This window comes from Mauremys reevesii, linkage group 2, assembly GCF_016161935.1.
Source record: "Mauremys reevesii isolate NIE-2019 linkage group 2, ASM1616193v1, whole genome shotgun sequence".
Classification (NCBI taxonomy): domain Eukaryota; kingdom Metazoa; phylum Chordata; order Testudines; family Geoemydidae; genus Mauremys; species Mauremys reevesii.
Window position 1 is genome coordinate 246,463,636 of NC_052624.1, and position 22,461 is coordinate 246,486,096.

Genomic DNA, 22,461 nt, shown 5'->3' on the forward strand with positions numbered 1-22,461 from the left:
TTCCCGACCTCCGCGTCACCCGCACGAACAGGGAGGCGCTGCAGGGGCCCCGCCAAAAAAAAGTACTGGCCGCTCGTAGTCGGCAGGATTCGAACCTGCGCGGGGAGACCCCAATGGATTTCTAGTCCATCGCCTTAACCACTCGGCCACGACTACTCATGGTGGTTGAGGCTGGCGTAGCACTATAAGAAGCATAGTCAACACCTACCTTAGTTCCTTTCTGCACTGGCTGGACTTGTTCTGGTTCTTGGATCACTTTGCTCCATTGGGACAGGCCTTTGCAAGAACTATATTGTGTATGGTCTGTAATGTAATTCTTATTTATTTCATTGATTTATTTGTTAATCAGTGGTTCCTGCAGGTTCAGCACTATGACTGCCAGATCATTAGCTATGGGCATGACCCACAAAAGCCTGTCTTCGGTGCTAGTCCCATTTTTGCCCCCCCAGGCCACTTGCACCCGCAGAGGGTTTTTTGCAGCTGTGCCTATCACACATATATTTTTGCCACCTGCAAAGCTGTTTGCACCTACACAGGTATTTTTCTGTTTGCAGCTGCACCTGTCATGTCCATATTTTTACACTCACAAGCCCCATTTATTCATACAAACTTGTTTTTTTTCCGTAGGTGCACTTATCACGCTGGATCCAATGCTCTCTAAGGGGGACAGGACCACCAAATCCACCCCCCATCCAAGACAGCCTTAGGCGGTGACAGTTTTGGCCTTGCCTGGCAGTCCCCTGGCTAGTTCACTGAGTGGAGAATGGTGTATGAGGACTGCAGGTCTCCGTTTCCCTGGAGATGGCCATTGGCTAAAGCATGTGGGGATGAGGAAGGTGGGCCCAGTGAAGTACATTTGGACGGGCAGCAGTGCTGGATGTAGGGTTGCCAACTTTCTAATCCCACAAAACCCAACATACTTGCCCCGCCCCTTTCCCGAGGCACTGCCCCTGCCCCCACTCACTCCACCCCCCCTCCCTCTGTCATGGAGTGTGGGGTGCAGGCTCCAGAAAGGAGTTTGGGTACAGAAGGGGGCTCAGGTTGCAGTGTTGGAGGATTTCAGGGTGCGGGCTCCAGCCAGCCAGCGCTTACCTCAGGCGGCTCCTGGTCAGCGGCACAGCGGGGCTAAGGCAGGCTCCCTGCCAACCCTGGCTCCTGGAAGCAGCTGGCATGTCTGGCTCCTAGGCCAGCATTTCTCAAATGAGGCTACTGTGTCCACCAGGGGCTTTTCTTGTGGCCACAACCTCCTGGGCTATGATTGGGGGGAGGGAGCAAAGCAGCAGCCCTTCCCCCTCCCTCTTGCTCATGGATGCACCGCCTTGGTGTTGATTGCTGGGGCTGCTACCAGAGGTTGGGCCCAGCCCCCATCTGGAAAGACCGGGGGCACAATGCTGTTGGAGCAGGCAACAGGTGAGTTCCCCACCTTCCCAGGGGTGGTGGGGCTCAGGCTTTGGGCTTCAGCTAGGACATGCTAGGAAGTAAGGGAGAGCATTTGGGCCAAACCCAAATTTTTGCTTCCCAGGGGTGCATGACCCCAACTAGTTCTTATTCACTCACTCTCATCTGCAAAACATGGCATCCTCAAAACATAGCATTTGACAGAGGAAGAAGTGTGACCAGCAGGTGAGCACCAATGATTATAATTACAAACTTGTAGAATTAAATCCCTTTTATAGTTATGGACAAAAGCAGGAAGATTAAAATATAAATTGCATCTTTGTGGCTATAAGTTCTGCCCATGGTGCTTTAGAGCAGTATGACTGAGTAGCTTTTGGGGTATGTCTCCATTTAGAGGCAACATGAATCATATAAAATGAATAGTACAGTTCAGTATTTTATATATTGGTCCTTTTAAACTAAAAAATGTGAGCTTTTCATATGTTGCAATTTTGAGAAAATGGTCCAATTTCGCTAAAAACCTATGAGGTTTCACTTGGAATAGAACCACTTTGGGGGTGAAAGTGGGCCCGATCTCTTTAATAAACAGCTATGGTTTTGAGTGAAAATCTCAGCATTTTGAAAATTCATGGCCAGATTCATAGCCTTGCTCTGGCCAAGTTACCATGGTCCACTAGTGCAAAATGGTAGTATACTCCACTGAGTAGGGGAATCGTCTGGTGGTACATAGCCACCACTGCAGTTCCTATGTCAACCCCCTCCTTGTATTTGCTATAAGGGGTATGGCTGTGATCCCACAGCACCCACCTGTTCCCCTGATGCTGATACAGACTTTGTGGCTTACTCTGGGGACCAGGCCAATGCTTAGCAGCTCCAGGATTGACGACTGTAATGGAGGCTTAAAAATGTGATGCTAAAACCATACAAAGTAGTTAAGCACAGGAATAAATTTCCTAGGGAGGTTGTGGAATCTCCATCATTGGAGATTTTTAAGAGCATGTTGACAAACACCTGTCGGGGATGGTTCTGCCATAAGTGCAGGGGACTGGACTCGATGACCTCTCAAGGTCCCTTCCAGTCCTATGATTCTATGAAATTGGCAGTGGTAATCTGGGAGAGTTTAACTACTGATAGTACTTATAATACAATTTTAGAAATTGATACATTTTGAATTGATGGTACCCCCTTAAACACGTCATTTATTTATTTTTAAATAGTTTTTTTTAGAAGATATCTTAAACAGGTGGGGGATTTTTGCACTGTTTTTATCATATTTTTGAAGTGCTTCCTGTAAAAATGGAATATTGCCTATTTCTTTATTAATAAATCCAGGCAAATGTATGTGATGTGAATCACTGGTCTCCCAACATGTGCTGTATGTTCCTCCATCTTCAAACACGCATGGAAGATCAAATGTTTCATGTTGGCACAAGGCCAGTTTGCTCGGTTGTAACACATTAAGAAAAATGATGGAGTTGAACGCTGTATGTTATGTTTGATTGGTAACTCGAGGAAGCAATTTAGAGAGAAAGAGAGAGAAATAAAATAAGCAGTGCTGTCTCTTCTAGCAAGTTGACAAAAAGCTCATTGCTGGCTTCTCTTGCAAGCGCTTTTCAGAATTTGTCAGCCTGTGATGAAGTGAGGGCTACAGTCCTTAACAGCTCCAGGCAAAGCCTCTGGGTTACAAGGTGTTTTATAATTCTCCTGGTACTACAAGTAATGAATTGCAAGTCGTCTTTGAATTCCCTTGTACTTAAGCTTTTATTTCAGAGCTCCATTTTCCTTCCCACACATCTCTGGACTCTTTGAATACAACCAGCTTATAATGACAGCACTGCTGGGAGATGTGTTAGGTAGAACAGTTGTGAGCCTCCCCGTGGTCAATGCTATGGAAGAAATGGAATAGCATTGATCCTGCTCCAGCTCTTTTAAGTAGTCCCTTGGTTAGGAGTTGGTGTCATGTAGGTAAATTTAGTCCAGAAGTGGATTCTTTAGTGGAATTTTTACATTTGTCTTTCACAGCTGTGGAGAGTTTAGACTAATCACAATTCTCCCTGGTATACTATCATCTCTGTAATTTGAAAAAGGATCAGGAGCCTGCAGGCTTGGAAAATCTTGAAGAAACTCTTGTCTTGAAATACATCATCACATGTGGAAAGATCACTTGCTGCACCATCATAAGGAGCTTAAGAATGCTGAAATCAAGTACTTTTCTGGCATTCTTTCAAATGGCCTTAGAAATCTAAGTACATTTTCTTTTGATTGCAAAACAGCTTCTTTCCCCTTCCATCAACCCTGTGGCTGTCAATGTGTTTATCTGTTGTTAGGTGTCAGAAATGTATGGAGTCACTACAGGATAACTATGCCAAAGTCAGGACTGCTGAAGGGCTTCTCTCATGAATCTACTGAAGTTTTGCTCAGTTGAACAGCATTTGAAGGCCTGTTCCTTCTTTTCCAAAATTCATTGAACTGAAGAGATTGCTTTTATAAGATTTCTTGCCTGCTGCTGCCTTGCCATTCTAAACTTGGCCTGCTGCAATCATATAGACCTACTGGGCCACATTAATTACTGGTATAATAGTCAATGGACTTACACTAGGGTGAATCTGACCTATTGGGCCAGATTCCTCATTTTGGCCAAGCTATGCTTGGCACAGGAATGAGGGTATGGGGAAAGGAATCAAGATGGCTTTAAGCCACCTCTGCAATGTTACTCCCAGCATAAGCTGGAGCACCTTCAGGGCTGCTGTAACTTATACTCACAACTAACTGCCATCATGGGTTTTCCACAGCTGAGATAGTCAGAGTGTGGTGTACTTCAGCCATGCCACCACCCTCCCCCAATATGCCTCTGATGCTGGGGACTGCAAGAGAGGATGGTGTAGAGTCATTCTGGCAGCTTTTCTCCACTTATGCAGGGGGTATTTCTTGGGGGGCGTTTCTGCCAAGTTTCTGGCCCCTATACATCACTGGAGTAGTGGTAGGAATAGAGTTAGGCCATTCTAGGTATTTCTTATGTGTCAGTCACTCTGCAGGCCTGCAAGCGACATACCTTATGGGAGAAGGCTCCTTAGTCCATGTGCTTTTGATTGGGGATCTTGAGCAGAATGCACTTCAGACACACTTGCTTTACTCCCTCTTCATAGGAATGGAAGGTTGTTTCACCTTTCACTTCATTGGGGCTTCTGCAGGAAACTCTCAAACAGTGGTCTAAGACTCATATGGTTTAATTAGAAACAGGATTGGGAATAAAAAGAAAATCAGATTAAAACAAAAGAAATGGTTTGTAACATAACTAGACATGGGCCTTATCTATGATGAGTACTAGCCCTTGATTCAAGCCATCAGTGGCCAACAACTTGCATAGCTGGGCTGGTGTGAACCCCTACTATAGACAAAGAAAGCTGTGATTTACATTGATGAAGCTTGCTTGATTTAAAGCAGGGATAAGATCTACAGGTGCAAATCATGGTTTGCGGTGTCTACAGTAGGGGTCCATACAGCTACAACATTTGCTGGCTATTGATGGCTTGAATGGTGCTAATCTCAAGTATAGACCAGGCTTCTTGACAGTGATGTGCACTTAAATAATCATTTCAATGACTCTTCCACAATATTCCTCAAATCCTTTTCCTGATCAGTGGGTCCAATGAATCATTTTGAATGATGGCGCACTTACTTCCCAATAATGTTCCAATGCACAAATGTAAGAAAATTAAGACATAATGCAGACTCTTAATTGTAGACTAATCTAAAATATATATTTCTGTGTTAACTTAATACTCAGTAAAGTATTAGATCTGGAGACTCTGTTCCGCTAAAGAACATTTGTAGCATGGGTAGCAGTAAGTGCAAAATTCCTCATGCCATGCTGTCAATGTATCTCATCAGTGATGCTGAGGGACTAGCACTAGAGATGAGAGGACAATTTAAGTTTGAGGCTGATTCAGTGTTTGACTTGTCTGCCAAGCCTTCCAACAAAGGAGCTGAGCCAGTTGTAATGGTGGATTGTTGGTTTGATTTTTTGGTGCCAACTGAATTGTCCACTGGGGATTAGACTCGGATCAGAAATCTAGGCCATCAAACAGACTTTGAACTGTAACAACTTTCACTCACTTCCCACCTTGATTTGAACCGATAACTTCAAGACTCTTTATCCCATTATCAGTCCTCTGAGCCATCCAGTCCTCCTGAATGTTAAAATTTTCCTAAAAAGTGTTGGAAAACTTCCAAAGTGAAGTGCTGGGTCTGTCTTGCTGAGGAGCTAATGTGTTTTCAAATGTTTAGAGCCACACCAGCCAATTTTTAGATAAGTACGTCAACAGCGTGATAATTCAGGTGTTAGCAAGGGAAGGAAAGATTTTTAAATAAATATTGTGATGCAAAAAAAATCTACCCATTGGGCCATTATCCTTTTAATTAATCTGGCGTAGTGTTGAAAATTCTGCCTATAACCATGATATTTTGATCTCTGTGAGGCATAACAAACATCGTAAAGTAGTTTCTGGAAAATCTGTTGGCTTGTAATGCTGTGTATCAAAAAGGTTGTACTTCCAAATCAACAATAATAATGAGTAACTTCAAATAAACAGTGCATTGCCAGGCACTGTGTAGATCACTGCATCTGTGTTCTCTGGCACCAGGGGTGTCTGTTCCTGTAAATTAGGGTGGAAGGAAGGAAGGAGCGACAAAGCAGATTGGTGCAGAGGAAACATCTCAGACCAAGGAAAAAATGGTTCTATCTGAAAGATAAAAATAATAATTAGTAGTAAATATAATATAATTGGACTGGGAGGAAAGGGCAAAGCAGTGGAATATGAGTTTTATGGAACAGCCATCCAGCACACTGATCTTGAAAAAGACTGGAGGCTCTTGTGGAAAAATCATTCAGATTATCAGCCCACTGCACAGCTGCACTGAGAGAGACCAACAACATATGAGACTAGGTTAGCAGAGGGACAGAAGGGATAAAAATCAAAACAGCGATACTATTACATAACGTAGTAGCCAACACTGGAAAATATTTTCCAGGGATGAGTCTCCAGATAAGCTGGGGGGTTGGGGTTAAGCACCAAACCACTAGAAGATTGTGGGTGTGGAGGGCTGTGTGAGTGGGAGATAGTGGTTCCAGTGAACTCTGCTTTTATTTGTTTTGTTAAAGTATCTTTATTATCAGGCTCTTAAACCAGATATAGTTTTCACACTGTTCTTAAATATCTGCTCTTCTAGCAGACCAAAACACTAGGAAATCCTACATTCTCTTACCCAGCTATTGCCCGCCCCCCGAAGTCTTGTCCTCCGGCGGGGCTGCTGTACAGACAGAGAAGACGCAGCTCTGTAGAAGGGCAGGGGGCGGGGCTGGGGGCGGGCTCCTCCTTTATCTTTCCAGTATACCATACCAGCTATAAATATCTTACTGGTATGGCGTACTGGAACATACCACTGTACTTGCACTACTGGTTATGATGGTTATTTGTGTTAGAGTAGCACTTAGAGGACCCCAAATTACGCTAGGCACTGTACACACACACATAGTAAGAGACAGTCATGGCCCTGAAGAGCTCCCACTTCAAACAGACAAGGGATGGGAGAGGAAACTGAGGCACGGAGGGAGGAAGTGACTTATCCAAGGTCACTCAGCAGGCCAGTAGCAGAGCTGGAAAGAGAACCCAAGTCTCCTGATTGCGTGTCCTCTGGATCACACTGCCTTTCACTGATTAGTTAGGTATTCCCTTGCTCTCTCCTATATAGGGTTCATCCTTCCTGCTCCCAAGGAGTTTTCCCCACTTCCTCTGCTCCACAAAGTGAGGTTGTAATTTCTTCTTTTCTACACTGTGGGGTTCCCTCTTCTTATTCTTCTCCATTGACTTCCCCCTTCCTCTGCCCCAGGACTGTGAGATCCTCCCATTCCTCTCCCTATGTGGGGTTATACATTCCTCTCTTTGCTGGCCTAGTGATATAGCACATAGTGAGCCATTAAGTCTTTCAAACCAGGCCAACCGTTTACGACTACCAGATTCTAGGGACACATAATACATTTAGGACCTCTCATATTCACAGTGTGGATTGTACCTGGTTTGTCCTCTTAGGGGAAAATCAAGCAACTGCCTCTTCAGTTGTCAAAGCCCCTCAGGCAGTGGACACAGTGCAGTGATACTGCAGAAGGGAGTGGTCTGTATAGGGGGGTTCTGTAAGGCGTTCACATCTGCATGTTATGTAGCCCAGCTCTGAAGAGACTCCCTGTTCAGCAGCACACAGGTAGGGGCAGGATATGGGTGATCGGAGGGAGGTCAGTGGTAAAGCCAGAGAATCTGCCACAGCATAGATTCTCCAATCCTTCTCATCACATCAAGGCCTTGTTGAGATGGAATGGCTCCATAGCTATCCCATGGACTTTAGGGGAGGATGTCTCTCATGCCTGTCCCCCAGATTCCTAGCTAGTTTCTCAGGGTGACTGCTGGGCCAAGGATTTCCCCCTGTCTGGACAGAATAAGAAAGTCCTTTTTTTACATGAATAAAAAAAATTAGTAATATTTCTTTAAGTTTTTTTATGGATATATTTAAAGGGCCTTCTGAATAATGTTGTAATCCTGCTTTAAAGTTTTATTGATTTAATTAACTCTGAGATATTTTCCTTCATTTTTTCCTTTCTGGCAAAGATCCTTCGTTATAGCTTTAGCAGTTTAGGATAAATAATTCTGGTTATTGCATCAGGTTCCATATGTATTTCCTTCTTTGTCTTCTTGCATTGTGTTTGTTTGAGTCTTTTCTTCAGCATCTGAATCTTGCTCATTGTATATTTTACAAGGTAGATTAGCATGTGGGTTATGTATGAATGTTGTTTCAAACAAGCTTTTATGTTTAATTAGTTTATAAACATAAAGAGAAATAATGTCTCTGTTCTGTGCTCCCTTCAAATCTGTATCTTTCAATGGGTTTGCACTAGTTCATGTACATAACAAAAGAGAATTATTTAATATCCTTAACAATAAAAGCAATAGCGGGATTATCACTCATATTTAAAATAACTAGCTAATCCAGCTATTTTTTTCAGACTGATAAGTAACGTACTTTCCTGAGAGAGAGAAAGAGAGAGAGAGAGAGAGAGATCCTGACCTCTCTGAAGTCAATGGCAAAACTCCCATTAACTTCAGTGGCCCAGGATTTCACCCTAAAAATGAAAATCCACCTCTTCTCATTAAATAATATCTTGTTTCTTACTAGAAAACACAGATAAATAGGTTTTGTTCAAACTTTAGCTCATCTCTACCAGCAGAGGACACTGCAGGGTGAGATTGTTTTTTAAGGAAAAGGTAATGGAAAGGAAATTGTACTTGAAGCAACCATTTTGCAGGTCTAAAGTTTATTTTAATGATCTTCAGAGGGGCAATGGATTATCTGTAAATTTAAGCCAAGAGTTGTTTTTAGTGAGATTAATATAGGGACAGATGGATAAAGACATTTTGTGGTGTAAGAATGAAGGAAAACAAATTCTAATGAAAACAGTTTATCCTCTAGTGCTGCAGACAGTACACAACTACACAACTTCTATTCCTGTTTCTGAAGGATACTCCAGTCTGAACTGAGAAGGCATGGCTTTAGGCAAAGAGACTCTTGACTGTGTTATCAGCTGTAGAGAAAAGTTAAAAAGGGAGTCATAATGCTTGCCATCAGTAAAAGCAGTGTAGAAAGTAACAGAAAGAGAGAGAGTAAGTATGAGCTATGGTGGAAAGTAAATTGTAATTACAAATATAATTAAAAAAAAAGAAAATAGAAGGAAATATTATAATTTAAACAAAATTATGCTGCACATCAAAGACACAAAGGAATGCTTGGCTCTCAATAAATACCTTGTGTAGATGTGGTTGTAGGAAATAGCAACAAAATAAAGGGAAGATACAAATGTAACATGATAGATGTAATTTAAATGAGAAGTACAGATCAGAAGTAAAAGTAAAGCATGCACGTGAGGATGAGAAGTGTAAACAAGTTAAAGAAAAGAAATATTGGGGAAAACATTTAAAAAATTAAAAAAAAGAAAATACTCAGGTCCCAATTCAGGAAAGCATCCCTTTTCAGGAGAGCATTTAAGGATATGTTTAACATTAAACACATGCTTACGTCCCACTGATGCTTAAATTCAGCAGGTTCTTAAGTGCTGCTCTGAATTGGGGCCTCAATGAATGATTAGGAGGAAGTGTTTTGGCTTCTTTATAAAAACGTTTGTTTAACCTAATAGATATTCTGCTTTGTAGAACAAAAAAGGGCCTCCCTCACAATTTAACACATTCTCTCATAAATCCAATTTAAGAAAAATTCCCAGCATTCCCATGCTGAATACTTAACAGTCTTCTCAAACTTATGCTATAGCAATAAATGTGTTATATGACCATAAAATTAGGGTTATGTGGGCTTGTAACTTTTTAGTTTATGCTGGCTCTGTGAGTCTCTAGCAAATTTTATAAGGTTTACTGTCCTAGAGTTTGCAATGAACCTCAGCTACAATGTAAAATAACAGAAAACAAACAAACAAACAAAAACCCAAACAAATAAAAAACCCAATGAATAACTCATAGGTTTTACCTAGGTGCTTAAAGAAAAAAAAAGCATGGAATTCACTGTTTTTCTAGATCTAGGATCTTCTCAGTGTTGCCTGACTCTTTTTAAGGTTGATAATGTTAGATTAATGACCAATTATTCTGACTGTAGTAAGGTTCTTCCCCCTGAATCAGGCTACATAGAATTCACACTATGGAGTTCAATATTTTACGGGAATTCTGAGGGTGGACAACAAGGATACTCAAACTGAGGACAAAGTAAAACCTTAGATACCTTTATTAAAATAATAGAGAAAGCTAGAAAATATCTAAGGTACATAACAAGATAAAGATAATACAGGATCTGTGGTATCATTCTATGCATAAGTTTTTAGCATTGCATACTCAGTCCTTAGTTGAGGACCTGGTGGTAAGAGACAAAGGACCAGCCCTGTCTCTGGCATGCAGTGTCCGATAGTCCAAGTTCCCCAACAAGTTGAAGGGTGAAGTAGAAAAGAAGCAGATAGCAAGGGGAAGAGTCCCAGGAAAGAACAGCCCCGGACCACATGGTAACTGCCTTGTTATCGGACCCCCGCCAACATACTGTCTTGTTCTGGCTTTTGTTTATTTCACTCAGCCTGCCAGCCCAACAATAGCTTGCTAGAATTGGTTGGTGTCTGATGGTGACCTGAGATGCCGGCTTCAAGATTTGCCAGGCTGAAAATGACCAACTTGGTTTTAAAGTGCTGGCTCTGGTTTGCGAGGAGTTGGTAAGGCCTGTTTACCTTTTTCCTTTATAGCTTGTTCTAGAGTCCGTGGAGGATACACAGCTGCTTGGCAATGCCACAGCTAATTCCTTGGCTGCAAAGTCTAAAAAAGTAAAGCCTCTGATGATGATGCTGACAGGTAATGTACAAGAGTAGTGTACAGTACATATGTACACTGCATACTTATCTGTACACTGTACATAAATATGCAGGGTTTATGAGGTGTTTCATTAATCTTTGGCTAACAAGAAAAGCTAATTTATATAGATAGCAGTATCTCACTGGTCCTGGTCTACACCAATTTTGAATCTGTTCCAGGACCCCCTGCCCTATATCACTGATGCTGTCTAGAGTGAATTAAACTAAAAATCCCTCCAAACCTTTTTTGCATTTTTGTAATTACAGTTTTCTGGGAAACAGTAAGCTGTTGTTCTGAAGCTTTCTTAATTGATGTTCTGATTCCAAATGACTTAACATTTTTCCTGTTTACATTGCTTATAGTTTAACTGGCCACATTTTGTTTTCTCTGGATTATGGTTTTTTATGGGCTTTCTTTTGTACTTTTGCCTGAGCAAACCAGTGGAAAAAATGTGTACACAGAAAAATTAAGAGGGCATGAATTGGCTTGATTGTCATTCCATCCATATCAAGACACAAGAATGGCCATACTGGGTCTCCAGTATCCTGTCTTCTGACGGTGACCAATGCCAGATGCTTCAGAGGGAATTAACAGAACAGGACAATTATCAAGTGATCCACCCACTGCCATTCAGTCCCAGCTTTTGGAAGACAGAGGTTTCGGGACACCCAGAGCATAGAATTGCATCTCTGTCCATCTTCAATAATCCTCCATGAACTTATCTTAATATTTTTTGAATCCAGTTATACTTTTGGCCTTGACAGCATCCCCTGGCCATGAATTCCATCAGTTGACTGTGTTGTGTAAAAAAGTATTTCCTTATGTTTGTTTTAAACCTCCTGCCTATTAATTTCATTGTGTGACCCCTGGTTTGTTGTTATATGAAGGGTTAAATAACACTTCCTTATTCATTTTCTGCACACCATTCATGATTTCAGCGACCTCTATCATATCCCTGCTTAGTCATCTCTTTTCTAAGCTGAACAGTCCCAAGTTTTTTTAATCTTTCCTGTTCCATACACCTACTCTTTTTTGTTGCCCTTCTCTGTATCGTTTCCATTTCTCATGTATCTTTCTTGGGATGGGGCAACCAGAACTGCACACAGTATTCCAGGACTGGGCAGACTCCATACTAAACCAGAGCACCTATTGAAATCTGGAAGGTGGGTGGACGCAAGCCAGCTTTTGTCTGACGGCCTCCACCCCAGCCTAAGGGGAAGAGCTACAGGACCAAGGGTTCAAAAAAATACTGTCTGCTCATAGTCAGCAGGATTCAAACCTGCCTGGGGTGATCCCAATGGATTTCTAATCTAGAACCTCAGCCACTCAGCCACAATTATCTATTGCTAAAGTAGAGCAAACAAGAAGCAGTACTGGGCCAGAGACACCCCGCCCCCTCAATAGCTGCAGGGCATGCACCAGCTGGAGGAACTGTTTAAAAAGGGCATTGGTAGCCTGGAGGCAGGAGTTACAGACTGCACAAGGAAGTGAGACTGATGCCTAGGGCAATTGACAGACTGACTGCAGCTTTGGTAAGGGCACTCTGGGGAAATGATCCATATTTCCACCCACCTTTGGTGCTGAGAACCCACAAAAGGCATTGAAGAATGGGATGTTGTTCCCTGGCAGATGAAGCAGATACTACTAAAACTCTGACCCTGCCTCAAATGGAGAAGCTGTGATGTTATTGATATAAACTGGGACCATATAGAACATGGTTTGCAACCAAGGTCCTGTAGTGGCACCAAATCTTATGTAAAAGGGGTCATATGAGGTGTCTAAGACCAGGTTATGGGTTCCTGGTTATGATTATGCTGTCTGTATGTCTGTATCATTTTGTAGTTGAAGTTATGAGTATTGGCTGTATACTGTCTGTATTTCAAATTTGTGCTTGTGCTTCTGGGGAAAATTCCAGACAAGTTGGTGTTAGCTTTGCCTAGCCTGCTTGATGGCCCATTAAGGACCATCAGCTACACAATTGACCCATCAAGAGGAGGCAGATATGCCTTGTAACTCAGCAGGGTGTGCAGGAACTTGCCCATGTGACTGCAGACTCCATTTTGCTGTAATTTTCCACAGTAAGAACAAAGAAGTGTTCTTACACCTGGAAGAGCCTATATAAGACTGATGCCTCGTCTCCATCTTGTTTTCAATCCTGCTTCTTACCTCTGGAGGGACTTTGCTACAAGCTGAAGCTCTACACAAGGGACTGATGACCCATCCCAGCTGGGGATGTACTCCAGAGACTTGATTTGAACCTGCAGTTTATTCCATCACTGATACAAGCCTGAACTAAGAACTTTGCCATTACTGTATGTAATTGATTCCATTTAACCAATTCTAGCTCTCATCTCTACCTTTTTCCCTTTATGAATAAACCTTTAGATTCTTAAAGGATTGGCAACAGCGTGATTTGTGGGTAAGATCTGATGTGTATATTGACCTGGGTCTGGGGCTTGATTCTTTGGGCTCGAGAGAACCTTTTTCTTTTATTGGGGTGTTGGTTTTCATAACCATTCATCCCCAGGACGAGTGACACTGGTGGTGAGACTGGAGTGTCTAAGGAAATTGCTTGTGTGACTTGTGGTTAGCCACTGGGGTGAAACCAAAGTCATTTTTGTCTGGCTGGTTTGGTTTGCCTTAGAGGTGGAAAAACCCCAGCCTTGGGCTGTAACTGCCCTGTTTGAGCAATTGGTCCTGAATTGGCACTCTCAGTTGGGTCCCGCCAGAACCGCATCGTCACAGAAGCCACAGCCTGGTGGGCAGCAACCCAGGGCAGAGTGTAATTTAGGGTGGATCAACTAGGGCCGCCCAGAGGAGGGGGGGGAGGGGGCAAATGAGGCAATTTGCCCCAGGACCTGCAGGGGCCCCCATGAGAATATAATCTATAATTTTTCAACTTTTTTTATGGAAGGGGCCCCCAAAATTGCTTTGCCCCAGGCCCCCTGAATCCTCTGGACAATAAGTAGCCTGGACATTACAATGCCCCTTTAGGGTCTTAGGTTGGGACCCACTGTAGTGGGAGAGCTTGGGTCCTCATCCCCTGTTCCCCCTCCCCTTCCTTTCTATCATGACTAAGGATAAGATTATGTCAGAGGTCAAGGATTCTGTGACTTTCAGAGATCTCCATGACATTTTCCCTTCAGCCCCAGGACAGCAGGGCCTGAGCTGCTGTGGGTGGTGGGGGCACCTGGAGACCTGAGCTGCCACAGCAGGAGCCATGCAGCTGTCAGCTGTGGTGATAGCAGATGCTGGATCCCCACTCCTTCCTGCACCAGGGCTTGGGCTCTTTCCCTTCCATGGAGCTCTGGCTTCAGTCTTTCCCCTGCTATTCCTCCCCTTTATCTTTTTATCAATTACTAATCTATGAGAAGACCTTCCCTCTTCTCCCATGACTGCTCACTTAGCTTAAAAGCCTTTGCTGTGGGACCTTGTCAAAAGCTTTCCACTGCATCACTCGTGTCCAGATGCTTATTGACACCTTCAGAGAATTCTAATAGCTTGGTGAGGCATGGTTTCCCTTTACTAAAGCTGTGTTGACTCTTCCCCAACATATTGTGTCCATCTACGTGGCTGACAATTCTGTTCTTTACTATAATTTCAACCACTTATCCTGGTACTGAAGTTTGGCTTACCAGCCTGTAATTCCCAGGATTGCCTGTGGAGCCTCTTTAAAACAAACAAACAAACAAACAAAAACAACTAGTGTAATGCTGATTTTTTTTTATCTGCCAGTCATCTGGTACAGAGGCTGGATTAAGTGACAGATTACATGCCACAGTTAGTAGTTCTGCAATTTCATATTTGAATTCAGAATTGAATACCACCTTGTTCCAGTGACTTACTACTATTTAATTTATCAGTTTGTTCCAAAACCACCTCTATTGACAACTCAGTCTGGGACAGTTCCTCGGATTTATCACCTAAAAAGGCTAATTGAGGTGTGGGAATCTCCCTGACATTCTCTGCAGTGAAGACTGATGCAAAGAATTAATTTAGCTTCTCTGCAACAGCCTTGACTTCGGTGAGTGTTCCTTTAGCACCTTGATTATTCAGTAGCTCCATGTATTGTTGGGTAGGCTTCTTACTTCTGATATACTTAAAGACATTCTGGTAAAGTCCACAACTGAGAACAAAGGCTTTGGCTACACTTACACTTCAAAGCGCTGCCGTGGCAGCGCTTTGAAGCGCTAAGTGTAGTCAAAGCGCCAGCGCTGGGAGAAAACTCTCCCAGCGCTGTCCGTACTCCACCTCCCTGTGGGGAATAACGGACAGCGCTGGGAGCCGCGCTCCCAGCGCTGGGGCTTTGACCACACTGGCGCTTTGCAGCGCGGCAATTTGCAGCGCTGGAGAGGGTGTGTTTTCACACCCTGCTGCAGCGCTGCAAATTTGTAAGTGTAGCCAAGCCCAAAGGATGTAATCTGTTGATTAGCTGAAGGTGGTATTTCTGGCCACTGCTCCTCTTTGGGAATCTGGGAGTCACAGCCTAAGACTGCAAACCTCTTTGACAATAGTTTGGACAAATACGCTCATTTGAAAGAGAGTGAACAGTCATACAGATTTTGCCAGTTCCCCACAATGTTTCCCACTGCCAACTGATAGCCACTGTCTTCTATAAATTGAATCTAGGTCAGCACTCACACACATAGTCACGGAGCCCACCCACCCAGAACCATGTACCTCCGTCACTTGCTCAGAGATGGAACCATTCATCATTCCCACTGGTGTGTCATTCATCCAGCACTCTTCTCCATTTACCTTGCTGTGATCCTGATTCTCATCCATGACTGCCTTCCTGATTGAATTGGGATTGAGGCGTTCCCCATGATACTCAATCTCCGACGTCTCCAAACAAAATCTAAGATCTTGAGAATTAGCATTGCTGACTTTCAGTATGTAGATGACTGCATCATTCTCGCACAGAGAGGCCAACCTGCAATGTACCCTAAATCTTTTTGTGGATGCCTATCACAGCCTGGATGTCTCTCTCATCATCGGGGGAAAAACAAGGTACTCTACCACCCCTCACCTGCACAAACTACTCTTTGTACTCCACAAATCACCATCAGCAGGGAGCCCCTGGAAAATGTGGACCATTTTCCATACCTTGGCAGCCACCTCTCCCAAACAACCAGCATTGACACAGAAATTGAATACAAGATCCGCTCTGCCAGCACATCCTTTGGAAGACTACTCAAATGAGTCTTCAATGATAGGGATCTGCCAACAGGTACCAAGATCCTGGTTTACACGGCAGTTGTCATCTCCACCCTTCTCTATGGATGTGAGACCTGGGTAACCTATAGACAACATCTCAAGCAGTTGGAATGGTTCCAGCAGCGCTGCCTCAGGAGGATTTTTAGGATCAGCTGGGAAGACTGACGCCCTAACATCAGCGTTCTCTCTGCAGCCAACATCAGCAGTATAGAGGTGCAGGTTATGAAACATCAACTCTGCTGGACTGGCCACTGTGTACGTATGCCTGACACTCACCTCCTGAAGCAAGTACTCTTCTCTCAGTTAAATCAGGGAAGAAGGGCTTGTGGAGGGCAGCAGAAGCACTTCAAAGACATACTGAAAGTACACCTTAAAAAAGGAGGCATCAACCCAACAAACTGGGAGAAATGACACGGAACAGAACACAGTGGTACCACACCATACACCAAGTCACAACTCACTTTGAGGAGAACAGATGTGCTCATGAGACAGAGAAGCAACAAAAGAGGAAAGAAAGGGCACAACAGTCCAGCCAACAACACTGTCTCCTTCAACATTACACCTGGCACTTCTGTGGGAAAATCTGCAAGGCACGAATTGGGCTCCTCAGCTACTTAAAACACACCAACCCGGCAGACATCCTCGCATCGAGGGATAGCCGAAATAGGAGAAGAAACATCTCGGAACCCATTAGCCATCCTCACACTCACACAAATGCACCTGTTTACTCACTCAGCCACCCTCCCCACACCTGTGCATCCAGTCACTCACTTGGTCCCCTCATCCATGCACTAATGCACCCAGCACTCTTTGATTTCCCCAGATAAACACCATGCACTCCTTGATTCATCTCCGACCCTAACTTGACATACACCTGCACATTCACTCATATCCCTTTCACTCAGCAATACATCCACTCACTCAGCCTTCCAGGCCCTATACAACCACCATAGCAGCATGAATAGGAAGATGTATCTGTATTGGATCCAAAATTGTAGGTGATTGTGTGGATCTGTACCCAGAATCTAAGCACCTGCAATAATTAAGAGGTTTTTATATGCAAGAGGCTAGTTCTGGTGCAGTTTTAGATTTGCCTACATTTAATTGTGCTTACAAATGTTTTTGTTATAGATCAGCTGTGGGAAAATAGGATTAGCCAGGACAGATTACTTGTTAAAACTGAGCTGACTAAGGATAAAACGGTGATTTTTATATATATATAATCATGATGAATGGTGTTTGTTTTCTAGAGAAAAGATAATATATGTAAAGCTGCACCTGCAGCAAGGCTATATTTTTTTGTATGGCTCTGACAGGAAATGTGAATTATGGATTATTACAGATTTTTTTTTCTGGGTACATCATGGGTTTACCATTATTTATTACAATTCCTTAGGATTTAACTGAGGCCTTGAGTAATAAGTGTGCTCGTATGTTCTAGGATTCATGCATACAATGGACAGACAATTTTTGAAAAAGAGAAGTATTTTAGGTGGCTAAACTCTGCAGCCACTGGCAGCTGAAAGGAAGAAAACTCTTATATCTAGATCTTGGTTAGTGCGCCAACTTCTAATTTCAGTTATATCAGTGTAGTAGTGGAGCTACTTTGGATTTATATTGGTGCAAATGAGATTAGAATCTGTCTCTAGACCTAATTCTGCCCTGTTATACTCCTGTTAATTCCTTTGGAGTCCCTGTTCCAAATTCAGTCTAATGTAACCAAATTCAGTGGGTACAACAGTACAGTACATGGACCTATAAGAAAAAACATATATAATGAAAACATTTAAAATTAAAATCCATGTGTATTAAATACCATAAGTCAAGTTGCCAGCAGTTGCCAAACACAGCACAGGTAGGAAATGAAGGAAAACTAATAGAACATTGAGGAATAAACAATAGGCACTGAGCATATGGCATTTCAGAGTTTGCCTTTCCCATTGGTGTGCCTGTCGCCATGGAAGAACAAATCCCATAGGAAAATTATAAAAAAAAAATTTCATACCCTAGCACCACTATCCCTGGCATGCGTTCCATGTTTAGTTTAAAATGTGTTGCATGGACTTACAGTACTTTCTTTGATTTGTTGTGAACATTTACTGAAGCAAATTGAAGAGTTCACGCTCCACTACAGTAGAAAGAATGATAAACTGCAAAAATGCTGTACATTTTAAATATCTATTTTTTTCATAAAAATTCTGATCAACTTTAGCTCATGGATAATGATTTTGATTAAAAGAAAAGAATAACATGAGAAGTGAGCTATTATTACTGCTGGAGCATAACCCAAAGTCAATAACAAGGGTTTCTGACAGTAGTTAGGCAGATTCAAATGTGTACAATACCTGAAAATATATGAACAATGTATTTTCAGTTAATTCACTTTCTGCAATAAAATAGTCTGAGTTTAAGCAGCATATATAAAGTTTTATCAAAAGTTGTATTCAAATAGGCCAAATCTCACTTGCAAATATACACATGAAGCCCAAATAGACTTCAGGACAGAATTTTGCCTCGAGTGGTTTTGTTTTGCCATATTGTTTGCTTTTTGCCAAATATTTTTCACTGACTTTCCAGTGTAGATATTCTGTAACTTATACAGCCGTTTAATAAGTAAAGCCTTCCAGCACATGCTGTTAGAGATGATCCTGAACCAAAACCCTGGATAGTATTAACCTTGAACTTTGGGACATTCGAAATCTAGATTGGGATAGAAATTTTGCTGCTTAGGTGCATCTCTCTACTTGTGAACGGTGAGATTAAATTTCATATTTATTGTTTAACCTTATAAAAATAATCATAATAATGTTGCATAAGTTAACTAATGTACAAGGCAATGGCGTATATTCTGATCCTTTGGAATTAAGTTTGTGTATCTTTGATTTGCGTATCCAAACACTATTAAAAATCCAAGGATGCATAAATTATTTAGTTTGCATTACAGCCAGGTAAATACCATGTAAGAGTATTTGTACAGATTTGTTTTGAATAAAAACAAATGAACTCCAACAGTATTCCCAACCCTTTAAAAATCACTTTCTGTTAACATTCTGATGTGTAATTCTTTATCTGAAAGAACATACTTGTGCAAAATGTGTGTTTGCACAAAGGTTCATGTCAGAAGTGTTTGGGTGCCCATCTTGAAACTTTGATTTTATTTCTGTTCTTAAAAGTGTCACTTATTCAAAGAACAGGTAGAAATAATACTACGTGACTTGGGGAGCCAATTACTGCCCATGAATAACATATAACAAACAGCAGAGAAAGAGATGAAGTGAATCATTTAAGAACAATCTAATCAGTTAAATAACCTTTCAAGTGAATATAGTTTAACAATTATTTTCTATGAATAGTTTGCCTAGCTCTAGATCATATACTACAAAAGGATACTACAGAATATACTTTACTGCCAGACCCAGATATGGATATAGGGAAACATTTACTGAGAACTTAATTAAGGTAGCTGTCGTGGGGTATGCACGCCCAGTCCCCCTTTTGGGATGGGGTAGGGTTGTGATACCACTGCTGTTACAGTCCCCCCCACCCCCAACAGCCAAAAGGGGCCAGAGTAAATTCCGGCAGCCCTTGTGTTCAGGGCAGCGTGGCCTAGTGGCCAGAGTAAATTATGGCAGCCCTTGCGTTCAGGGCAGCACAGTCTAGCCAGTGGTTCTCAAACTATTGTACTGGTGACCCCTTTCACACAGCAAGCCTTTGAGTGTGACCCCCCACATAAATTAAAAACCCTTGTTTATATATTTAACACCATTATAAATGCTGGTGGCAAAGCGGGGTTTGGAGTGGAGGCTGACCACTGGTGACCCCCCTCCCCCATGTAATAACCTCACAACCCCCTGAGGGGTCTTGACCCCCAGTTTGAGAACCTCTGGTCTAGCGGCTAGAGTCAATATAACTGAGGGCAATATGACCTAGCAGCCAGGGTCCATATAACAGCCCTCTGATACAGGTTAATGTGGCCCAATGGCTGGAGTTAATGTCGCAGCCCCTAGGTGCAGGGCAGTGAGGCCCAATGGCCAGTATCCAGGGAGGAGGAAGTGGCTGCCACCAGGGGAGTGGCGGTCCGGGTAGGGAGGCCTGAGTCCACCCGGCCTCGGCCCAGGGTCCTGATAGTGGCAGAGTGGTCCACCACTGGGTCAGCATGGACTCCCACCAAAACATGCTGACCTCACTCAGGTGGGAGGTACCACTCACGCATCCTCCCTGGGTCACTTCCTACTGCATTTCCAGGCATTGTTGGCCATTGACCATCGGGGTTCCCGGACTCCTCAGCATGGGTGATTCCCTGCAGTTCCATCGGCCGCAGCCCTCTGGTCTGGCTTTTAGGGTCTCCAATTCCCACAGGCAAAGGCTGTGACAGCTCTTCGGCTGGAGCCTCTGCCCCTCTGGCGGTCAGCCTAGAATGAGCTGGGCTGCTCCCTTTTATACTGAGGCAGTAGTTGAAACATGTCCAGCATGGTCTGAGGGGTGGGACTTCTGCCACCCATAGTGTGGGCTTACCCCCTCTTGTCCAGTGTGGGGTATGCACACCCCATCACAGTAGCCCAGGAACTAAACATTAGAGGAAATATGACCAATAGATTTAAGTTTTCCATTTTTTTTTTTTTTTGGCTTTTAAGGACTGGAAGAGGATGTAATTGACGGAACTGTGAGGAGAAGGACAGACAGTCAACAGCAAATGAAAGCAAAATATAAACCAGCTTTTGGCAAGTTTAGTTTATTTTGATTTTTAATTTGGAGGAAAGAAGAGGTGCTAGAGACATGTTTTCCCCCTCCCCCCTTTCCATTGTGTAATGATTTTCATCCTTTTTTCTTAGGGCCGGCTCCAGGCACCAGCTGACCAAGCATGTGCTTGGGGCGGCACCTTGGGGCGGGGCGGTGCTTGGGTGGTTTTTTTTTTTGGTTCAGCCAGGCGGTGCTGGAGGGTTTGTTTGTTTGTTTGTTTCAGCCAGGTGGTGCTCAGGGAAGGGGGGCTTGGGCTGCACTGTACTCGGGGGTGGTGAGGGCTTGGGCAGCGCAGCATGGCGCTGGGGGGGGGCTTGGGCGGTGTGATGCTTGGGGGGGCTTGGGCGGTGCAGCGCTCGGGGGGGGGGTTCGGCGGGGCGGCGCTCTTTTTTTTTTTTTGCTTGGGGCGGCAAAAAAGTTAGAGCCAGCCCTGTTTTTTCTTCTGTACTCTGTTTTAATAGGCACATATTACTAATGGTGTGTATAAACTGAAAGCTTTTATGACTTGGCAAAATGTGGCACCTAACTCTGATTCAAATCTATAACATTTAATGGTTATGGATTCACAAGCAACCTTGTTTCTGCAGAGCTTCAGGGTATTCCTCCTCCCATTCCCTAAAGAATGTGTCCTTATCGTCCTTACTTCTTTAAGGTTACATTGAGCATAACTAGTGAATCCACTGGCTGAGCCTGTAATCCTCATGGGACTGGAGTATTTTTGAGGATGTTTAATAGCAATTCTCTGTCAGATCCCCCTGAAGAGCCTTAAATAGAAAATTGTTAATTTTTTTGCATATAATGTACAAGGGAATGTTTATCAGCAATGTAGTAGCCTCTGTTTGACACAGGAAAACCTGCTCCTAGCAGGATATCAGAGACACAGTATTCCCAGTTCTCACAATCTTATGACCGCTCTAGTGATTTTTGGGTATTTTTTACTTGTCACATGAAAACATAATGAAAGGTTGCCACTTCACAAATTTTTCTTTATTTAAAATGGCCATCATCTCCTATCACTGTCAATGGCAAGATGGCTGCCATTTCCCTACAACCATTCATGCACGTTTCATTTGCAAAGAGTGAAGCTGAACACAGGTTAGGTTGAGCAAGAGGAACTTTATTAAAGCCTTCTCTGTCCACGTGGCTGCGTTGCTTCCAGCCTAACTCCCCACTTTTCGTTTTCCTTATGTCTTGTCAATAACATGGGCCCTCTGATTCCAGTTCCACTGATTATGATACATCTTCCTTATTTTAAAAGCATTTTAATGCGCAGGCCCCCACCCCATGTCTTTCAGCCCTAAGTTGCTAGTGCATAGCCAAGTTGGAGTCTTGCCTTTTCCACAGACTCAGCTAGCTAGTCTTTGAGATAGTTTAGTCTCCTCAACAGATGACTACAGTGGGGTGGCCTATCTCTGTCTTCCTGTCACTTGTCTCCAAGTCTAGCCAACTATCTGTGAAGGCTCCCCTCCCTATGGAGTTGGCTTCTAGTTGGTTCTTTGTCTCTTTGTTCTGTTATGATCTCTATCTCTGAAGGCAAACTCTGGGTCCTGTCTGTTGGCTCTTGTCTCCTATTCCTTTGGATCACTTGTTCGTCTTGCATAGTCCTCTTCTTAGCGTATGCACAACGAGCCTCAGGTGGCATGTCACCAGGATTCATCTCTCA

At 43.1% G+C, this 22,461-nt stretch overlaps 1 long non-coding RNA gene and 1 other non-coding gene across 2 annotated transcripts; one reads left to right on the forward strand and one right to left on the reverse strand.

Moving 5' to 3' along the window:
- Window positions 1-74: 74 nt before the first annotated feature.
- On the reverse strand, window positions 75-156 carry TRNAS-AGA. The gene has a single exon. It is a non-coding gene; the product is annotated as a tRNA-Ser (tRNA).
- A 1,063-nt stretch (window positions 157-1,219) lies between these two features.
- On the forward strand, window positions 1,220-20,758 carry LOC120398253. The gene is made up of 3 exons (XR_005594278.1): window positions 1,220-1,410; window positions 10,573-10,705; window positions 20,693-20,758. It is a non-coding gene; the product is annotated as an uncharacterized LOC120398253 (long non-coding RNA).
- The last annotated feature ends 1,703 nt before the right edge of the window (window positions 20,759-22,461 follow it).